Source organism: Zingiber officinale, chromosome 3A (assembly GCF_018446385.1).
Source record: "Zingiber officinale cultivar Zhangliang chromosome 3A, Zo_v1.1, whole genome shotgun sequence".
NCBI lineage: Eukaryota > Viridiplantae > Streptophyta > Magnoliopsida > Zingiberales > Zingiberaceae > Zingiber > Zingiber officinale.
The window spans coordinates 37,570,556-37,577,207 of record NC_055990.1 but is presented as its reverse complement, the minus strand read 5'-3'; positions in this window follow the sequence as shown (position 1 = coordinate 37,577,207).

Here is a 6,652-nt window from a genome sequence, read left to right as displayed (position 1 = left end):
CTTAAGTGAAGTGCCACCTCATGGGAGTTACCAAGAGTTGTGACTCTTGGTATCCCATGGAGGTTACAAACCACTTAATTAGATGAAAAGAGTTTCATTTTGCAAGTGTAACTCTCATTCAAGTGATCTTCCTCCTCCTAAGCTCTCTTCTTGCTCCTTCTCTTCTCTTGGTCGTGGGTTTCAAGCAAGGGAGAAGAAAGGAGAGTGAATCTAATCCAAGAAGAAAGGTTAGTGAAAGTCACATAGAGATTTTAGAGGAGTGTGTTCTCTTCTTTTCTTTTCTTCTTCTTCCAATCCTGCCCGAGAGCCCTAGAGAGTGCTAGCACACTTGGGGTGCTCTCTTCTCCATCCTTGAGTGTTAGAGAACACATCTTGTTCGTGTGGGTATCACTAGAGAGTTGTCTACGTTGACAACTTCGAGATCCGGCGTACCTTGGACTTGCGGGATTGCGAAGGGCACGCATCGAAGGTATAAAATGTTTTTCCTTTGTAGATCTACTGTAGATCGTCATTTGAAACTCGTACTCATATTTTCGGAAATTTTTCTTCGCACGGATCCAATGGCTAGGGGGTTTCGGGGTTTCTGTGACGCGAAAAAGCGGTTTTCGCGGCCCGAAAAACCCAACAAGTAGGACCATTTTAGGTAAGTTCTTTTTGTACTGACTTTATAAAAGAACTAGACCTTAGTTATTATGGAAGTGTGTGCTCTTAATCCTAATATAATAACAAACACGTATATTTAGTATTTATTTCTTTGACTTATCAATGGGTGAGATTTAACTCGATAAGTCAATAAGCCCGATAAGTTAGGAAATGATATTACTTATAGTGTGTGTTGTTGATTATAGAAGGAATCTATGTCCTAGTTATCTAGGTTGAGAATGTCCCCAAGAGGAGCTCATAAGGATTGTCATGTTAAACCCTGCAGGTGGACTTAGTCCGACATGACAATGAAGTTAAGTGATATTACTCTTGGAGCTAGATATTAATTAAGTGAGTTGTCAGTAACTTACTTAATTAGTGGACATTTGTTATCTTAAACACAGAGAGACTAACACACTCATGATAAGAAGGAGTCCATAATGTAATTTGGGATTGGTGTGGTAGTGCGATAATAACTCTCTAGTGGAATGAGTTATTATCGATGAACTTGAGTTGTGTGTTCGGGGCGAGCACGGGAAACTCAAGCTCATCGGAAGGCCAAAATCAATTTCTCCTCTAGGTCTCTGTCGTAGCCTCATTAAAGCCTTAAGTCCATCCAAATATAAGCCCATCTTGGTGTCCAAGAAGGGGGCCGGTCCAATGCTTGGTGACCAAGCAAGGGCCGACCACATCCTCTTCCATGGGGGCCGACCCTATTGTTTGATGAACAAACTAGTAGGGGTCGGCCACATTAATCAAACAAGGAGGGTTGTTTTAAATTTTTAAAATCTTTTCTTTGTAGAAAACTATAAGTTTTAAAAAAGAGATTTTAATTTTAAAAACTTTCCTTATTTGGATTAGACCACATGTTTTAAAAGAAAGTTTAAAAGATTTTAAAACTTTCCTTTTTTAATCATCCTCATGGTTTAGAAAAAAAAGGAAGAGGAGTTTTAAAATTTAAATTTTCTATCACCATGTTAAAAAAGGAAATTTTATAAGAAAAGTTTTAAATTTTAAAACATGGTTTTAATTTTTAGAACTTTCCTTTTTTAACTCCTACTTTAGGAAAGAGAGTTTGTAAAATTTTATAAGAGTTTTTATTCTTGTAAAATTTTATAAAAAATAATATTCCTTTCCTCTTATGGGGTCCGGCCACCCTTGCTTGGTGCCCAAGTAAGGTGGCCGGCCAAAACAAAAAAAATAATAAAATCATCATCCAAATTGATTTGGTGATTGATTCAATCAAGAGGAAAGAAAAGGAAAATTAAAAGGAAAAAGGAAAAACTAGAGGAAGATTTTAATTTTTGTAAAAATTCTTCCTTTATTTGCCTTGGGCAACTAATATTAAAGAAGGGGTGAGGAGGCTTCATGAAAAACAACTCTTATTCTCTTGCTTGGAGGATCTCTTGGTGGCCGACCCTCTCTCTTCTCCCTTTCCCTTTGCTCTCTTCTCCTTGGTGGTGGTGGTGGCCGGATTTTAGAGGAAGAGGAAGAAAGCTTTTGGGTGATGTTCATCTTGGAGGATCGTCGCCCACAAGACGTCCAAGGTGAGGCGAGGAATACGACAGAAGATCTCAAGGTCATTAGTTTACAAAGAGAAGGTATAATTAGCAATTGTTTTCCGCATCATGCTAGTTATTTCTTTTTGTAAGAATTCTAAACACAAAAGGCATTAGATCTAGATTTTCGAATTAGTTTTTCGAGTTTGTGTTTTCTTTGTTTTTCAAATTTGTGATTCGATTGTTCTTTTTGGTTAACCTAGAGTTATTTAAGGAAATTAAATATTAGCTTTCCTTAAAAGTCTTTGTCTAGGTGGTGGTGGTTGCTCCCATATCCAAGAAGGCCATGTACCTCGCCATGCAGTCCTGGAAGCCAATTTTGGAAATTAATATTTAATGAAATTAATAACATAGTTGGATTTGAATCAATAGTGTTAAGTTCCGCTTGCGATTCAAATCTAAACCATTAAGAATAGATAAGTTAAATTTGGAATCAATGATGTTAAGTTCCGTCTGCGATTCCTAATTTAACTTCTAAAGAACACAATAGGTTATTTAAGGAAAGGTTCGACACTTGTACAAAAAATTTTGTATAGTGGAACCAGCACGATTTTCCTAGGACTAACCAACACCTCGAATATCTCCCCATCCTTCACGCCTTGCCTTCAGGAGCTTCCTTCGGCCTCATCCTAATTGTCGGGTCTTCCTTGCCAAGTCATACCAGGACTTACCTTGCCAAGACCACATGCTTGGACTTTCACCCTTTGTCAAGATCACACTTCGACTTTCCAACTGCCTGGTTCCTCACCAGGACTTTCCACTGTAAGACCGATAGGTTCGATAGAGGGGGGGGGGTGAATATCGATTCGAAAATATAGAGTATTAGCGCAGCGGAAAAGTAAAGTAGACACAGTTGTTTTTTACTTCGTTCGGAGCCTGTGACGACTCCTACTCGAAGGCCCGTGGTCCTTGACCACTTTCGTTGGGCAATCACTAGCAATTCGATAATAATTACAAAATGAATACAGGAAATGCTTAATGAAACAAAGTAATACCGACAAGAAAATTAACCAAAAACGAAGAAGCACTTTGTCGGAGCTTTGTTAGCGTCGCAGGAACGTAGAGCAGCGGGACCAGCAGTCGAAAGTTCTCAGTAGATGATTGATTCTGAAGCTTCTGCCTGAGGCTTCTTTTATATGCTGTTCCAGGTGCCTGGATCCCTTCCGGGCGCCTGGAATGTGACGTAGCTGCACAAACCATGATGCTCCACATGGCAACGACTCGGCTGGATAGAATTCGCCTTCCGGGCGCCCAGATCCCTTCCGGGCGCCTGGATCCCCTCCGGGCGCTCGGACCCCTCTTCTCCAGAAAGTCCTTCTCCTGCAAGAAAAGGTTAGTCCGAGGCAAATGTACCCTGCAGCAAAAGAATGTTAGCACAGTTTTATAGATGAGCAAAGTATGACTTAGATTCCGTCTTTCCGAGACCGGAATCTAGTCACGATCTCGACTTAGATATCCGAAATGGATCTAAGCCGGATCGACGCCTAATGTCCCCTTCCCGGGAACGCGTCCTCACAGTCACTCCCCTCCAGTGACTTACCTCACTTACCTGCCAGACGTCCGGTCAGCCCGTCGACCCGTCTGGACTTCTCGCCAAGCGTCCGGTCAGCCCGTCGACCCGCTTGGACTTCTCGCCAGCTATCCGGTCAGCCCGTCGACCTAGCTGGACTTCTCGCCAGCTATCCGGTCAGCCCGTCGACCTAGCTGGACTTCTCGCCAAGCGTCCGGTCAGCCCGTCGACCCGCTTGGACTTCTCGCCAGCTATCCGGTCAGCCCGTCGACCTAGCTGGACTTTTCCTGCACACTTGATAAAAGTCTCAGACAACAACAAACCTAACTTAACCTGATTTGTCATTCATCAAAACCTGAGTTAGACCGTTAGTGCTAACCGCACCAACAATCCTCCGAACGAATGACAAACTTTAGGATGAAAAATGCAAGAATGATTTTTAAGGTTTAAGTTAGTTTTTTTTTAAGTTTGCATTAAGTTGCTCTAACTTAACCAACCTAACCCTCCCCCTTTGGCATACATCAAAAACCGAGGGTAAACAAACATAGTGAGAATTACTGAAAACAATAAGACTTTGAAAAATAACTGAGTTTTTAAATCCAAGAAAAGATCAGATTAACTTTGAAATGCTACTTAAACATAAGTTTTCAAAACCGAAATTCCAAAACTAAGTTTGAAAGGTCTATTTTTCAAAACTAATTGAAATTTATTTTTCAACACTAGGTGTTTAAGATTTAATTTTCAAAATCAAGGAAACTAATATTGAGAAAGCTCAATTTATCTTTCAAATTAAGTAAGATTAAGTTTAAATCTTTACTTTTAGTTTTCAAGGGTGTATTGGTAAACGTAAAAAATATGTTTTTCAAAATCAAATTTTTCAAAGTTTAAAAATATTAGATTCAAAATCATGGTTTAAAATACTCGAAAGGTTAAACAAATTTTGTGAGTTTAAAATTTTCACAATTTTAAACAGATTATTAAACTTTGATTTTCAAAATTAAGTTTAAAACTCAATTTGGAAAACTAAATAGTTATATTTCTCCCCCTGAATTTGATACCTATCTTCAACCAGCTGTCTAACCAATTAGGTACTAACTAACTATCAGAAGACAGTAGTTTTCACTAGGTTAGTCAGATTAAGTTAATTGTAATCAGTCAGTGTTTGACTTGATGAACTTTTAATCTGATTAATATTTGATTTGTATTTAACGTCCAGACTTATACTGATGCACTGAAATAAGCATCTTAAGTCCAGACAGATGGCCTATGCATCTCACCCCTTTCTATGTTTGTCAAACACAAGCAAGGTAATCCTAGGGTGTTGGTGAGATGATCAAGAACTCAACCTATGGGTACATGCTTTCTAAGGATGTAAACCTAGTCTAAGGCCAAAACTGTTTTTGAAAGTCTAAAAATGGAAATTTTGAAAGCACACAAGTTTAGCCTATAAGTTGATAAAATCATTTTTTGAAAGGATTTTTGAAATTTCCTAGTCTATTGAGCACATCCCTAATTGTCGTCGTAAGTTGCTAAATTCACTTTCAGGGAGTGGTTTTGTAAAAATGTCAGCTAAATTTGATTTAGACTCAATGTACTTGAGTTCAATATCACCTTTAGTAACATGATCCCTGATGAAGTGATGCCTAACTTCAATATGTTTGGTTCTTGAATGATGCACAGGATTCTTGGTTAAGTTAATCGAACTTATATTATCAATTAATACTTTTACATTTGTGATATTTAAGTTGAAATCTTTTAGAGTATGCATCATCCATAATATTTGTGCAACACACTCGCCTATAGCTATGTATTCTGACTCAGTTGTAGATAGTGCAACACAGTGTTGCTTTCTACTAAACCAGCTGACAAGGGATGGACCAAGTAGTTGGCATCCACCACTTGTGCTTTTGCGGTCTAATTTGCATCCAGCATAATCTGAATCAGAATATCCTATTAATTCAAAGTTGTTGGTCCTAGGATACCAAATACCTACATTTGTGGTTCCCTTTAGGTATCTAAAGATTCTTTTGACTTGAGTCAAATGAGATTCTTTAGCACAGGTTTGGTATCGAGCACACATACTAACCGCAAATAAAATGTCAGGTCTGCTTGCAGTTAAGTAAAGTAGACTACCTATCGCGCTCCGATAATGTTTTAAGTCTACTGATTTTCCATTAGGATCCTCATCTAGGATTGTGTTTACGGCCATAGGTGTTTTTATTTCTTTAGTATTTTCCATTCCAAATTTTCTAAGTAAGTCCTTAGTATATTTTTGTTGATAAATATAATTTCCTTCATTTGTTTGTTTGACTTGTAACCCTAGAAAATAAGTTAATTTTCCTACCAGACTCATTTCGAATTCGTGTTCCATTAGGTTTGTAAATTCGTCTAAAAATTCTGAATTGGTTGAACCAAAGATGATATCATCTACATAAATTTGAGCTATAAAAATATCTTCTTTTATTGATTTCACAAATAGTGTTGGGTCAATTTGACCTTGATTGAACCCTTTAGAGGTTAAGTAAGAGGTTAGTCTTTCATACCATGCCCTAGGTGCCTGTTTAAGTCCGTATAATGCCTTTTTTAATTTGTAGACATAATTAGGGTGTTCTAGGCTTTCATAACCTGGCGGCTGACCTACATATACTTCTTCTTTTATCAATCCATTAAGAAATGCAGACTTGACATCCATTTGGTATAGTTTGAATCCTTTATGGGCTGCATAGCTTAGTAACATTCTAATGGACTCTAGTCTAGCTACCGGGGCATAAGTTTCATCGTAGTCAAGACCTTCAACTTGACTGAACCCTTTGGCAACTAACCTGGCCTTATTCCTAGTAATTTCTCCAGTTTCACTTAATTTGTTTCGAAATACCCATTTGGTTTCTATTATTTTCTTATCGGTAGGTGGAGGTACTAGGTCCCAAACTTCATTGCGCTC